This window comes from Solanum stenotomum, unplaced genomic scaffold, assembly GCF_019186545.1.
Source record: "Solanum stenotomum isolate F172 unplaced genomic scaffold, ASM1918654v1 scaffold9649, whole genome shotgun sequence".
Classification (NCBI taxonomy): domain Eukaryota; kingdom Viridiplantae; phylum Streptophyta; class Magnoliopsida; order Solanales; family Solanaceae; genus Solanum; species Solanum stenotomum.
Window position 1 is genome coordinate 1,465,472 of NW_026037757.1, and position 16,386 is coordinate 1,481,857.

Here is a 16,386-nt window from a genome sequence, read left to right on the forward strand (position 1 = left end):
GACCAATGTCCATGAGTCCGTTTCGTAATCATGAAATTCCTTATCTTGATCATCTCCCAGATGGTCCAAATATCTTTGGCGATACACATGATGAATATTCATCACAACGTACGTGGCGTGAACCGAAAGATTTCATGAATGATGCTATTTATATTGAAAAAGGCATGTTATTCAATTCAAAGAAGCAGTTGCAAAGAGCAGTTAAGCTTCTACATTTAAAGATAGCAAGGGAGTACTTTGTTATTAAATCGACAAAGAAATCACGGCGACTTGTTTGCAAGTGTGTAGAACAAGGATGTCAATTTAGGCTAACTTATTTTAATGATAAACATACTAACATGTGGAAAGTTGGAAGATACATTAAAGAACATACATGTGATATGGGTACGTGCCGCGATGGACATTTCAACTTGGATGTTGAGATGATTGCTAACGTCCTCCGTGTTGGTATAGAAAAAACGCCAAGGTACTATTTTATCCTTAGATGATTTTTCTTTAATAAGAAAATATTAATTTTTTATTTGATAATTAATATTATTTTTACTTTTCAGGTTTCCCATCAAAGACTGTCAAACAGCCGTTCTTAAAGCATATGACATTTCGATAAGCAAAAGAAAAGCCTATCTTGGTTGCAAGCGTGCTTTTGAAAAAATCTATGGTACTTGGGAGGGTTCTTTTGCCAAGTTGTCGAGGTTCATGAAAGCTTTGAAATACTTCAATCCTGGAACAATAGTTGAATGGAAAACATAGCGGCGTGTCGATGTCATTGAAGATGTATTCAACTATGTGTTCTGGACTTTTAAACCATGCATTGATGGGTTTGTGTTTTGTCGTCCTGTTATATCGATCAATGGAACACATGTCTATGGAAAATATGATATCAAGTTGTTGATTGCGATTACAATGGATGGTAACGGTTCAATATTACCTTTGGCATTTGCAATAGTTGCAAATGAGAGCATGGAGACATGGAGTTTATTTTTGGATCATTTGCACTTGCACGTTGTCAAGGGTCGTAGAGATGTAACATTGATTTCAGATAGGCATCACAAAATACTCTCATCCGTGTATAATTCTCCCAATTGGCAGGCCCCATTTTGGTTCCATCGTTTTTGTTTAAGACCTTTGAAGGCCAATTTTAAAAAAAAAAATCAAAAATTTCACTTTAAACAACCTTTTATGGGCAGCTGCAAATCACTGTCAAGAGAAAAAGTTTTGGAAAAAAATGGAGATGATCAAGGAGATTAACCCGGAAGAGTATGTGTGGTTAATGAAGAACGATCTTGACAAATGGACATTGCACAGGGGTGGAGGTAGGAGATGGGGAATGCTGATAACAAATAGTTCTGAGTCATTCAATGGTCTTCTTAAGTTAGCCAGGGGCCTGCCAGTTACTGCAATGATAAGACTCACTTACAATCAGATTGTGAACCGTTTTGTTACAAGATCAAAATTTGTCAATCAGCTAGTACAACAATAGCAACAATGGATGCCTAAGCCATTCAAGATTTTTGAGGATAATCAAAAAAAGTCACAGCGTCACACACTTATCAACTATCACCAACAAAGGGAAAACATATTTGAGGTGCAGACACATATGCATCATGACCGTGGTGGTAATAAGCACATTGTAAATGCATCACAAGGAAAATGTCAATGTGGTAAATGGCAATCATACCACATTCCGTGTTCTCATGCAATAAAGGGATTTGACCAAATTGGGTATCAAGCATGGGAGCATATGGCACTAGAATTCAGCGTGCGTAGCTATAAAAAAGCCTGCTCTGGACAATTCAATCCACTCGGTGGTGAAAAGTATTGGCCTAATTGCCCTTTTCTTATGATAGCAAATAAAAAATATTTACGAAAAGTGGTCGTAACTAAAATCACCCGTATACATAATGAAATGGATGTTCCCGCAAGTACACTCACTTGCAAGTGCTCAACGTGCAAATAAATAGGCCATGATAGGCGCAACTGTCCTTCATGAGCTCGAAACGCCTCGTATGGTGGTAGTAGCTAAAGAAAGATGTTTAACTTTGTTAATTTATTCTTGTATCAATTTCTATGCGACTTTTTATTCGTATTTTAGATCACTCTCTAGTCATGTTTATATTTTCAATTTTTTTTCATTCACTTTTTTTTAAAAAAAATACATAAACAAAATAATAACTATATATAATTAAAATAATAATACTATACACCCTCAAAAAAAGATACATACACAAAAATAATAACTATATATAATTAAAATAATAATATTATATACCTCAAAAAAAGATACATACACAAAAATAATAATATTATGTTCCACAACCTTTTCTTGAAATCCGTAGAACATCTTGCAGTCTAAGTCCCGTATATCCATCCTCATCTTCATTGTCCCTCTTCCTTTTTTTAGCCGGAAGATCCTTTATGTTCACATTCTTTACAATTCTTTTAACAACTTTTTTCTTCCGGGTGTTTGAGGCATATCATCCACTGGCATAATGAAAGTAACCTTGGGAGACGAGAGTGGTGACAAAACTGTATAAAGCAGTTAAGCAAATTAAGCATAGATGCAAATTTGGATCAAGATACAAACTTTAACAACCCAATTCAAAAAAAAAAGAAAAATAAAAGAACCCTACTTTCTGTAATTAAAGGAAAAAAACTGTATTAAATAATAAATAATACAAACCCGCGACTCAATTGGATCATCAAGCAGTCCTTCAATAAAATTTTGAGTGTTATAAAGAGCAGTATCTTCGGTGTCACAATGGGCAGTACAAATGTGCCCTACAAAAATATATAAATAGTTATTTTGAAATATTTATATTAGTTATTAATGTTTTAAGTTTATATTTAATTGTTAATGCTTACCGCCATATCAAGTATATAATATCCAAATGACATATCTAATAAATTCATGATGTCTGACGTGCCAAATTGATTGATATGCAAATCATCAGCCTCTAATGTCTGGAGGAATAGGTATACCACTGACGCCACGTCCTAAAGCACGTCCTCGTGCTCTACCTCTAAGCCCCCCACGTCCTCATCCTCGTCCATCTACACGTTCATGTCTGGGTCCTCTGGCACGTATATGTTCAAACAAAGGATCTCCCTAAAAAAATGGCTCTTTAAATTATATTTCGGCCTCAAGCAATGTATCCCTAACAATCTGAGATACCTCTTCACCATGTGAAACTGGTTGCGTCTCTCTACCACTGTAATGCAAGACTGTGCAACTTAAATAGTCCTCTAGACATCGCAATGCTAAGCAGAATGAACAAAGCCTGACGGTACATCAACCTCTAATGCAGGCTTACCTATAAGCAACCTTCCATATTGTATGTACCACAATTTATACATTGCCCCGCTAGTACCATCATCTACCTTAACCGCTAAACTTGATGTCGATTATCCCAATCACGAAAATATTTATCCAACATTTCAAGAACCTCCGATCCAAGCCTCATACGCTGATCATGCACATGGTGGTTGGTTTCCCAACTAGGAATCGCAGGTACATGTTGGGGACGACCAAACTAACTCATCACTCTATCAGGTGCGTGCACCTCAACAATCTCTAGGCAAAGCATAGGCACGCATGCCATCCATAAAGGCTCATCGACCGTACAACAACGAGGCAGTGTATGTAAAATCTCATTATACGGTGTCCATCGAAACTATTTTTAAAATATAACAATTAGATAAAATCAACATTAACCGCTTAGTATATAAATAAAATTATTATTGATTTACTTTTATATAATTTACTTTTATATGTAGTTTATATTTTTTTTAAAATACTAGTAAAGAGTTGCAAAAATTATTTGATGTACCTGATCCTTCGTCATGCGGTCTAGCTGATCTCTAATCGGGATAAAAACATGATGTGACTCAGTATCCCTATCAATTCCACACGTTCATCGCCTAGCATATGGAAGTAATACGTCACCATCATGCGTGGATGAGCTGATGGTTGTACAAGCAAGATCCTCTCCCAACAACAAATCTTAATGTGACAAACAATATAATTAAACTATCATCATTAACAAAAAAAATTAACAACTACATATATCTATTTTTAATAATTTTTAGAAATTATTTGTATGTAATTTAAATATTTTTAAAAATTGAATATAGAAAAAATATTCTTGTACAATGTAATGTTAAAAGATTCTTTGTAATTGAATGTATTTTAAAACTTTAGTAAAGTTATCTGAAGGAGAGGAATAAATCCGCAAATGTCAATCGCATTACCGATAGATGTCCGACAAAGTGCACGGTACAAGTAGGCCAACACTGCACTGCCCCAACTATACTTACCTACGTCGTGGATAGGATCTAGGAACGCCAAGTATTGTAAGCTAATAAGGTTTTCCGACGTGTTCGGAAATAAGATGCCCCCCAATATAACAAACATGTAAAGTCTAGAAATTTTCTCAACTCGCTCCACTGGAGTAGCATCTCCTATCGGATCTACTTGTAACTGATCTCGCAAGTAGCCGGTAATGATATGTATCCTCACCCGGCTCACACCATCCATATCAGCAGGTGCTATGGCGCATCCTGTAAGTGCCTCTAATAAGTACGGCATGGACGAATCCTCCGTGCAGCATCCTGCATGTACACAACATCACCATTGATGTGCAAATCAAATAAGACCTGCACATCATGTAATGTAATCGTGACCTCACCAAAAGGTAAGTGGAAGCAATGAGTCTCTGGCCTCCAACGCTCAACCATAGCTGTAACAAGGGCACAGTCATACTGTATCCTACCCACACAAATTACATCATACAGTCCTGACCTACGTAAGATTTCCTCAACACGTCCATGAGGTCGATGCAAACGAAATAAATTCCAAGCATCATTCATGCGCACCGTCCTCATAAAGCTACTAAATGATAACTCACCTTTCCATAACAATTTTGATTTATGCTCATGCTGAGAGAGAAGAAGTGTACGATCAGTCGGTCCAGGATTCACAACATGCTCCATTATACACGCTCCATTATATTCTGTAAGAATTCTATTAATTCATTTAATATAATTATATCTTGACAAATTAAATCGTGAACTATCTTCAAATGAATAATTGTACGAGAACTAAAGAATCTCTAACTTCAGCAAGTCAATTAAATGTGTTATTTGTCAAGTCAACCACAAGAAAATAAAATAGAAAAAAACAATGATACTGTGAGCACTTTTTTTTGATAGAGAATAACTTTTCACATCCTTGTCAAGAAATAAGCTAGAATAGTAGTTGTGGAAGCTATAATGTATTAACTACATGCTGCTACTGTTTTTGGCTTGAAATGAGTAGTGTTCTAACAACAATTTTGGTGGCTTGTGACTTAAAGTTATTTTTCTTTGAAATTTGACAATTTATAAGTTTCATTATGTTCATTACATGTGCTTTCAATTTGAGACTTGATAGTGACGGTAAAGATGACCTCCAAAAATATCATTAACGATGGAATAAATGTGGGATTTTTTACAAAGTCAACTAACACTGATATAATTTTTACTCACATCTTATAGACTCAAACTATTACTGTGCTATTATTTGGGAGGGAACTCAAACAAATTGTACTTTATTTTATATGAGATGACTTTCACCATTATCTTGTATTTGAAGTGATGTCTAGGATGACTCATGAACTAGTGAATGCATATTGCAATTCATCGAACCAACGTAGGCATGATAAATTGATCAATTCATTTAGTGATTTTCTATTTTCAACCTTTGTTTTGTCTCTGTTTTTTGCATTACTTTATGATTGGAACTTCTTATTGTACTATCTCTTTAGGTTTCCCTTTCATTCAGTAATGTGTGAAGGGACCAAAATGATATCTTCAATCTGTTATTGGGTTAGGTCCATTAGTCCTTTAAGTTGTTCTACTTTTTTTTTTTTGTTTTCCAGTTCCTCCTATTCAATTGCATATTAGATTTGTCCGTTATGGCTCTTTCAAAAGTTGATTACATAGACAATTTTTATTTTCATCTCATATTTTTTTATATTTCTTTTTTGGATGTGATTTTGATTTTGAAGCTTCCTCCACTTTTGACATTTCCTACTACTAACGTGGCATTTGGAGGTATGGTCTTAACTAAGTCTTTATGATGAATGCACAACTGATCAAGTTTTTACTTTATATTTTTGTATTGGAGTGAATGCTCTTGTATAAAATACTTATATTCCATCTTCCCTCTTTTTTCATTCCACAACTCTTGATATCTAAAGTTTCTATTATAACTCAATTTTAAATATACTATAAAATCACATTCTAACTCCATGAGGTAGGTGTAATATCTACGTACATTCTACTCTCCCTAGACCTCAACTGTCATTCCATTACTCTTGTTGTTTTTGTATAAAATCACATTCTAAGAAATTCATTCATCAGTTGAATATATAAAACATATCCCTCTGTTCTCATTAATTAGCTGAATATCTAAAACTTATCCTTGTATAATGTGTTAAATTTTTCCTAATTCAAGGTTCTTGTCCAATCTTAATTCTCATATGTCTTTCTATGCAGGACTGCTTTGAACTTACTATTGCCAAATCAGGACAAGATCTTAAACCTGTTATGGTTTATGGGTGAGTATTCCCTTGCTTAAGTCATTGTGTATTTGCTTTAAGTATTCTCAATTGTATACCAATCTCGAATTTATTAGTTCTATTTAATCACCTTGTTTTTAGGTATTTACCATTATAGTTTATGCTAAGCATAAGAAAATCTTATTGCATGATTGCATAATGATCCAAAAGTTGGCAATATTGGTTTGTAACTACTTAACTATATTCTCCACTTAGCAAAATTACTCTTTTTATTGTCTATAAGCTTTTTCTCTCCCCGTCCCCCTAGTTCTTTTTCCGTAACTTGATCTATTTTGGTCTAGTTAACATATATTTGTACCTGAAGTACATTAGCAAAAGTTCCTATAATAGATTTTTATTTTAGGGGATTAGAAACGTAAATGTCTAATACTGTTGGTAGTATAATTTGTAGCAAATGAGTAATGAAGCTAAGTTCCAACTTATTTCTAATCTATTATACTTTTGAAACTTTGAACAAATTACAACATCATTTTAAAGTAATGAAAATATGAGATGAAAAAAAATACCTAATTTATATAATTTGTAGGGTCAGATTGTTATGTTATCGGGTTGTGCTACTCCAATCTTTCAAGATTTTTATTTTTTAGTGTAGGGCCACTTCAGTTGTCGAATTGGGATCATCAACTGTTAATCTTCAAAGTGTTAAGTTTGGAAGCCATGAAAGTGAAAGGGGAGAAGAAGAAACTGAAAAGGTAAAGTAACTTTTTATAAAGTGTAAGATTTTCTTCCACTTTATAAAGCGTAAGAAAAAGTTTCACTTTACAAAGTCTAAGAAAAACTTACACTTTATAAAGTGTAAGAAATAGTTCCATTTTATAAAGAGTAGGAAATAGTTTCGTTATATATTAAAATATACACGTTATGAGACTAACGGAAAACGTTTAGAATATTAGATAAAGTGGAATATTTTCTTCCACTAAGCTTATTTTAGTTACTTACTAAAGTAGTGGCTTATTTTGGTCACTTTTATGTTTTTGTGGCTTATTTAGGTTCCCAACTCTACAAAATATCATAATACCAAAATCACGGTATCAGAAATTTCGATATGCTATGGTAATTCGGTATATACTATACCATGCCCACTCCTACCCTTTAACTCAAAAATGTCCTTTAATTTCGAGTGTGCAAAGACAAACACTTGGTATAAACTTGATTAAACACATATTTTACATGGTGGCTCACACGAATTACCACGTATGACACATGTATCTAATTATTCGATTTTATACTTCCTCTGTCACTTTTATTTGTTATGTTGCGCTTTTCGAAAGTCAATTGGACTAATTTTCAATGTTAAATTAGATTACATTAATTCAATATTTTAAATAAAAAATTTAGATATTCAAAAACTATACAAAGAGTACTATAAATTTCAAATATAAATTTCAATTTTTGCATATAAATATGATGAATAAATACATAGTAAAATGTTAGTCAATTTTTTTTTATAATTTGACTCTAAAAATGAAAATTATTACAATTAAAAATGGACGGAGATAGTACCATCTAAAGTTGGAGGGCATAAATCGTAGTTGAAATCTAAGTTATAAATAGCATGGCTATGTATTATTATGTCAATAATCTAGACATACAAGACCATTTTCATGATAGATTTATAGATGATATAATACATAAATATGACCCTTAATTTAGCTTCGGTAGATAATTATGCCCTTCAATTTTGAGTGTGTACAAGTCACTTAAACTTATATAAAATTGAACAAGTAGACACACGTGTCCTACATGGTATAATACATGTAAGACACCACGTAGGACACAAAATAGCCACGTAGGGTGCCATGTAGGACGAATGTGTCTATCTATTCAATTTTATACAAGTTTAAGTGCCTACTTGTGCACATCCAAAGTTAAGGGTCATAGTTATCAGCTGACGCCAAATTAAAGATCATGTTTATGTATCATGCCTTTATAGATGAAAAAATCACGCCACATATATATTTAAGGGACAATATTACAGGTTTTAAATCTACTTTTAAAATATTCTTGCTTATAACAGTTTAATTACGGGTTATAACAGATCACCTTTTATTTATAAATTAATTTAATTTTACTTTATTAAATAATTAGTCTTTTATAATTTTATATTTATTATTAAATAATATAAATAAAGAATCTACCATAATTATCTCTTACACATTTTTAGGATTTTACCTTGATTCTTGTTCCTTTTTTAACGTTACACGTCAAACCCACACTCCTCCTGTTACCACACTTGTTCTAGTCAGCACCCCACCACCCCATGTTCAAAAAATACCAATTCCTCTTTCACCTCTTCAATCATCTTCCATATAAACAGTTTCTACACCTCTTAAATCAGAAAAATTTCATTCTACAATCAAAAGAAACGGCAAATTTCACCTCTTCAATAATCTTCCATAGAAACTGTTTCTCCCTGCATATGTTGACAAGTTTCAATTCGACCCACTTGAAGTCAAGCATCTGGAGAATGTGCCTCAACAAGAGCCAAGTTCAAAGTATGTATTTCTATCTTTTAGTGATTTCATCAAAAAAATTAATTCACTTTATCTCACAAAATTATTTTTCTTTCAATTTTATTTCAGTGATATGGGTTCCATTAATATAGATGCAAGGTACCATCGTCAAAGGTACACCACAATCATATGGCAGTACGAAAAAACCAAGAACGATATGGCCAATTAGTGAGAGTGAAGTAACTGGAACTGTTGCTAGCAAATTTGGTGGACCCCGTATAGCAAAAGAACATGCTCCGGATATCAACAATTATCCTACACAAATTTGAGATAGTTGATTGCAACTTAGACTATTATATGTTTTTTTAATTTTTGGACGATATATATTTATTTTTGCTACAGTTTTAAGTTTTGAATGATATATAATATGCACTGTTTTCTTCTAGTTAGATACCAACTACATTCATTTTTATTTTAAATTTGTCAAAAGTTCTCAAGTTGGATACGAACTGTATACAATTTGGATATCAATATTAGCCAATTTTTTATTGGACTTTAGTTTTTTTTAAAAAACCCTCATAAACATAGTACCAAATAATTCATATACATTTTAAAACTTAACTAGATTTGTTAACATATGAATTACAGATTTTCTCTTATAATTTCAGGATACTAGTTCTTTACAAACTGCATACCAATTGGATACAACATTAAATAGTTTTATTTTCGATATTAATTCGAAACCAAATGAACACCAATTTAGATTACATGAAATACGAGTGTCATTTAATTGGTATTCAATTTGTATACACTGTCATCCAAAGATGAATTACAGTTTGTCTCTTATAATTTCGGGATACCAGTTATATACAAATTGCATACCAATTGGATTCAATATTAAATAGTTTTAGTTTGGATATTAATTCAAAATCAAATGAGCACCAATTTAGATTACATGAAATCAGAGTTTCATTTAATTGGGATCCAACTTGTATATAATTGGCATCCAATTCATATATGATTGGTATTTTTTACTTCAAAATTTAAGACAAAAGCTAAAAAATAAAAAATGTATGAAGTTGGTATCCAACTTGTATAAATATTGAAAGAATGAATTTGACAATGTAAAACAGTGATCATTATATTATGTACCCACCTCAATTACATCTTGTTTTATATATTTTTTTTCAAGTGGGACACCATATGGATACCAAATGAATACTAATTGTTAATTACATTAACTAATATCAGTGTGGATTCAGTTGCATACCAAATGAATACCAATTGCATACAATTATTACTTAATAAATTACTCAATATATATTTTGAAAAACAATGAATACGCTGTCACAATCAAAGCAAAACATGAGTTTAAAAGACAAAATAAAACAAAATACATGATTTTGTCACAATTTATAAATTATGATTTTTTTTGGCGTAGGATAATTTTAACATGTCTTCTTGTTGTGGCCCTCTCGATGACATGTACTGCAAGTAACTTTAAACCTTTTGAATTTCACATTAGCAAATTCCTTCCAGCGTTCAAGTTGCGGTCATCCTACAATTCTTTTTGAACCAGACATCAACAACTTAGGCTCAGAAACATAACTTAGTATATCCCACATACTCTCGCATGGGAGAGGTTCAACAGGGATCGCATATGCATCTTCAATACAAAAAAAATAAATACATGTGTTATATTTGTATACAAACTTTATACAATTCCTATTCACACATTTCGTATAGATTTTTACTCAATTGTCATCAATTATTCATACCAATATCATGCCAATAGAATACCAAAATAATTCCAACTCCAACTTATAACTATTTATTGTAATTTCTTAATTAAACAGTATACCAAATTCATTACATTATTATTATCAAATTACATTCCATAATAATGCCAAAAAAAATCCATTCAATCCAAAAATCATACCATAAAACATTATAGAATAGAGTATACACATTTCATACATTTTTTGGCACACTTTTCATACATATATCATGCTAACATTATTACTATTTCATCCCATAAATCGTAATTTTTTTCATAGCAGAATCATGTCAATATAATACAAACATAATACTAATTTTAACCATTAATTGTAATTTATTAAGTAACTAGTAAACACTTTCGTACCAAATTCATTACACTTACACTAACAAATTCATTCAAAACTATAAATTTTAATTTATTTTTTCACGAAAAAAATCAGTAATCAATAATATTACAGAAACTTACCACGAAAAAAACCAGTAATCAATAATATGGTGACACTAAACCACTACCAAAAAACAGAAATTTACTGAGAAAATCACTAATATTACAATTTCACAACAACTAATAAGTATTATGAACAAAACGTATTGTATTTACAAAAAAAACATATCACATTCAATATAGTGACGATTTACAGTTTCATTTTGTTTTTTATTTCACTGAAATCCAAATAAAAATAATAAATAATTTAAAATACTCACTTGAAGCAACCCATCTTCTGCCATGTTTAATTAATATTGATACATAGTTGTCCATAAAAAAAAAAAACAGGTTTTTTCGAACAAAAAAAAATTCAATTTGTCGCCAGTGACAATTTCTGGAAGAAAATCGANAATAATCTAGACATACAAGACCATTTTCATGATAGATTTATAGATGATATAATACATAAACATGACCCTTAATTTAGTTTCAGTGGATAATTATGCCCTTCAATTTTGAGTGTGTACAAGTCACTTAAACTTGTATAAAATTGAACAAGTAGACACACGTGTCCTACATGGCATAATACATGTAGGACGCTACGTAGGACACAAAATAGCCACGTAGGGTGCCTTGTAGGACGAATGTGTCTATTTGTTCAATTTTATACAAGTTTAAGTGCCTACTTGTGCACATTCAAAGTTAAGGGTTATAGTTGTCAGCTGACGCCAAATTAAAGATCATGGATGGTGTAAAAAGGAAAAATGACCAAAATAACCTCAAAGTGACCATCATTCAGCTAATACCTCTCTCTTACAGCCAGACACAGTAGTTCGTGTGTGTAGCGAGGCTGCGAAGACTTAAAGGCCCTAGACTTCTTCAAATAATCTTTTTCTTCGACAATTCCCTCACATGCTCTCTTTCACTCTCCACTCTTGAGGGATTTTTTTTTATAAAAGATTTAGAACAAGGAAAAAGAGCTCCATTTTCTCGATCTTCATCTTTGTTGTCAAAGGTCAGTACCCTTTTCTCCTCACTCCCTTTTGCTCTTTTCGTGTTTGTAAATTAGGGATTTTTGTTTTTCTTGAATTGATCTGTTCTGTTGTGTTTTGTATGTTATGGTTAACATGAAAAACCGTATTAGGGCAACAGATTTTGTATCTTTCTGTGACTCATTTTTTTGTCTTTTTCTTTGCTTTTAGCTTGTGGGTTTGGGCGATTCGAGCTCGTGTATGTGAATTTAGCTGTTTTAGTTCAAATCTTGTAAAGGGGTTAGCTTTTGTATGTGGGGTTAGCTGTTTTAGTTCAAATCTTGTAAAGGGGTTAGCTTGTGTATGTGGGGTTAGTTGTTTTAGTTCAAATCTTGTAAAGGGGTTAGCTTGTGTATGTGGGGTTAGTACTAAGTTGTTTTAGTTCAAATCTTGTGAAGGGGCTAGCTTGTGTGTGGGGGGTTAGTTGTTTTAGTCCAAATCTTGTAAAGGGGTTAGCTTGTGTATGTGGGGTTAGTTGTTTAGTCCAAATCTTGGAAACGGTTGAGGAAACTTTGATTCCTCATTTCTGATATGCAAGTGAAAGTTCACTTTCTTTTCTACGCATATTGATGCTTGAAGAATGTTAAATTATGCTAGACATGTTAGCAAGTGGGAGGACAAATGATATTTAGGGCAAGGGATCTTAATTTTAGGAAATGGGTTAAAATAGTTTAGTGGACATAGATATAGCGGACCCAAACTAGTTTAAGATTGATTTATGCTTGTTGTTGGTTGAATTTGCAGTGTGGTTGGGACTTGGACAAGTTAATCTGTTGGACGGTATCCTGGGGATTCTGCGTATAGACTAAATCTGAAGCTTGATTACCGGGATGTGGGTAATTAGCTTTGACAATTGCTCCTAAACTGTTTACCTGAAGCAATGAACAATCGTTCTTGAGTTGTTTCCCCGAAACATTAAATTCATTCATTAATATAAGGAGTTTACCACTCTTCTCATATACTTCTAGATTAAGTGTGGCTAGTATTAAAAAGGAGAAAGGAGTATTGATTAAGAACACTATTTTAATACTCTAAGCTATAACATGTCCTTATTGGCGGTACTGCCGTATTGGTGAGTTGTTTCTCTTGCTCAAAGGCTAGTAAAGTTACAAAAGATAGCCTATAGGATACAAGGGGGACGGTAAAAAAGTACCATATTTCTAATTGGGGAACATAACATTAACATCCCTGGGAAGATGGTGGGAAGGAGCTAAGGGCTTGAGGGTAATAATAGAATCTTACTAGGAAAATGGATTTGAAGTTTCTCTGAAGAGTAACAAGTGTTGTAGAGGAGGATCATGTCGGAGAATTATTGAGATCAATCATGCAGCCTTATAGAGCAACTCTACAAAGGAGCGTAATGAAAGGGTGGGCAGGTTTGACATAGATATGAGATTTAAGTAGCAAAATAAAGACATAATTTTTTTTGGTCAGTAAATAAATTTTATTGATAGAAAAAAATCAGTCAAGCACTAAGCTAGCGAGCATTGCAAAGTGAGAGGTCCTCCTGTACCAAAAAGAATTAGGCTTTACTTTGGAAATAAGGCCAGAAATTGTGAACTTCTGAAAATGGTGCAACAATATCCCTTTTTTTTTGTTTGTAAAACTTGTCTCTTTGTCATCAAATATCTTGCCTACGAACAGTAGTACTTAGTCTTGTATGCCAGCAACATAGAGATTAAAATTTATTTGGACCTGAATTTCGAAAGGAATTTGCAGTGCTAGGTGATGGAAGAGCTCAACAAGGTGATAGAATCATTCTACAAGCAAAAAAATCACTTATCGATAATAACAGCCCAAATGAGAAGCACGAGAGATGATCTTTTCTCAATTAAGTCTTTCTATAACGTATTACTTGAAAGAGAACGGAGATTTCCCTTACACTTCAATTGTGTTACCAGAACTTCAAGGAATTCACCTTTCTTCACTTGAAAAATTGCGCGGAAAGCCATCTTTACTTCATCAATTAAAAAAACAGCATGGAAAGCCATCCACGCAGCAGAATTTGAGGAGTACGATTTATAAAAGTTGGCGTTTCATATGTAGGACTGCAGGTAGAGAATGTTAATAATTGTTGCTTCATGGTTCGAGGCAACCATGTTATGGTGCATAGTGTGGAAGGTGTTTGAAATTGAATTGGTGACATCAAGAATAGTTAGAGAGATACTACTAGGGTGGATATTTAGAAGGAAGAGGCTGAGAATGAGATTGTTGAAATTAGCTCTTTGTTTCATGTGGATGATATAAACAAGAACAAACAGAAGAGCATTTGAAGGAGTTGAAAGACCCTTGTAAATAGTTTTAGGTGGGTATTTATTGGTGCATCGGCAAGTTCAGTTCCCTCATGGAATTTGATGGAAGACTTCCAATATAATTTGTGTCTTGAAAGGTTCACTGATATTATTGTTAATCATCCTTAATTACGCGAGGCTTAAGTGATATTATCGGATGTTTGCGCTTCACTGATGCACATTTGGATGGTTAAATTGGTTCTGCTTCTTTCGACGTGATGCCATGATTGTTCACCATCAGAAGTAGCAGTAGCAGACTAGCTGTAGCATGCTGTATAAAGTCAAAGCTAGTAGAAGTTGGAGACTTGGGATAACAAAAGAGTTAGGAGAAAAGAATAGGAGTATAAGAAGAAGGGGCCATTATTCAACACCAGAGAATTGGTCAAAGAAATTTGGGTACGATTTTATTACCAATAATAACTTGGGAATATTTTCACTGCATGCATCGGAGATTATTGAAAGCAAAATTATTAGACCTGTCATGACTTTTTCTTTTTGAGAATTAAAAAGGAAGACCTGTCATGACTTGATTCATTAAGTGCAATAATTGACCTAAATAAAGTATATTTTCAGCTGCTACTGAAATGCCAAATGTGCCCATTAATTATTTAAGCATATCCATTGAATGATGCAAGGTTCAATTGAAGTTCTTTAGTCAAATTGTCTTCATACATGAGTGCTGGAATCACATTTTTATATTTAGGCTCGCAAAATGGTTGCATCTTCTATGGCCGTGCATTAGCTGGCAACATCAGATGTACATTTTAAGTAATGTCCTTAGGATGCAACATAACCTCTCACCAGTGTTCCATTCAGCTGCATATGGTATTCTAGCCACTAAGTTGTCTTGTTGCCCTTACTAGTAGTCGTAGGACTCCTCTTGTAGTTTCTCACTCTTCGATTTCTGTGACTACCTACTATGTTGTGTAGTTTGTTTGTAGTATTATTTTGTTATAGTACTATTATGTTGCTATATGTTATTTTTTGTTACTATCTATTGTCCATACTCCATTGTACTTCCATTATGTGTTTTCCTAGACTCTCTTTGTCTTGAGACGGGGATCTATCAGAAACAACCTCTCTACATCACTTCTGAGGTAGAGATAAGGTTTGCCTACACACTACCTTCCCCAGAACCCACTGTGTGGGACTTCACTAGGTATGTTGTTGTTGTTAAGTTGTTTGTGACGAGCAGTGGTGTGAAGTCTGTCAACAAAATTTAGAGGATTGACAACTCCATTGATGCCTCATCCTGCTCAAAATACTTGCTGCTTCCATTTTTGTAAAAGGCCATACATCATTCAGTTCATAGAAAATTGGAATTTTTTGTGTCTGGTTCAGAACTTGTAGAAGAACCGAGTGAAGCTGGACTATTGGTTTGTACTCATAGTTTGATGCGAATTAAGTTTCCGAGTCTCTGGAAGCGTAACCACATTGAATTTAGTTAGGATAAAGAACCTTTCCAGCAGCCAGAAGTGCCTGACTATAATGATTTGGAGATATGAATAGAGTAGTTGTTATCTTTAAGTGCTTAAACATGAATATTTGTTCTGGTTCTTATTCTATCAATGTCGGTAGTTGCTACTTTTGTTTGTTCCATTCTTGGATCACAAGTTTGTGTAGCTAATTTTACCCTTCGGGGTGGCCCAGTGGTTTGGGCTTGGGACTTTCATGTTGGAGGTCTCAAGTTCGAAACCCCTTGCCAGCGAAAGCAAGGGGTTTGCCTTCTGGGTCGAGCTTGTCGCACCAGGCTTGCCTAGTGCGGGTTACCTCTCCTATGTGGTTTGC

At 33.4% G+C, this 16,386-nt stretch overlaps 1 protein-coding gene across 2 annotated transcripts in view; it reads left to right on the forward strand.

Moving 5' to 3' along the window:
- The window catches only part of LOC125853102 (zinc finger CCCH domain-containing protein 55), a 42,215-nt gene that overhangs the window by 20,539 nt on the left and 5,290 nt on the right, over positions 1–16,386 (forward strand). Inside the window, exon 1 of one of the 2 annotated variants that reach the window (XM_049532770.1) lies at positions 12,113–12,291. The exons of the other annotated variant lie outside the window; for it this stretch is intronic. The gene's annotated coding sequence lies outside the window, so the exon portion shown is untranslated. Of the gene's footprint in view, positions 1–12,112; positions 12,292–16,386 lie in introns of those variants that run through there. 2 annotated transcript variants of the gene reach the window in all.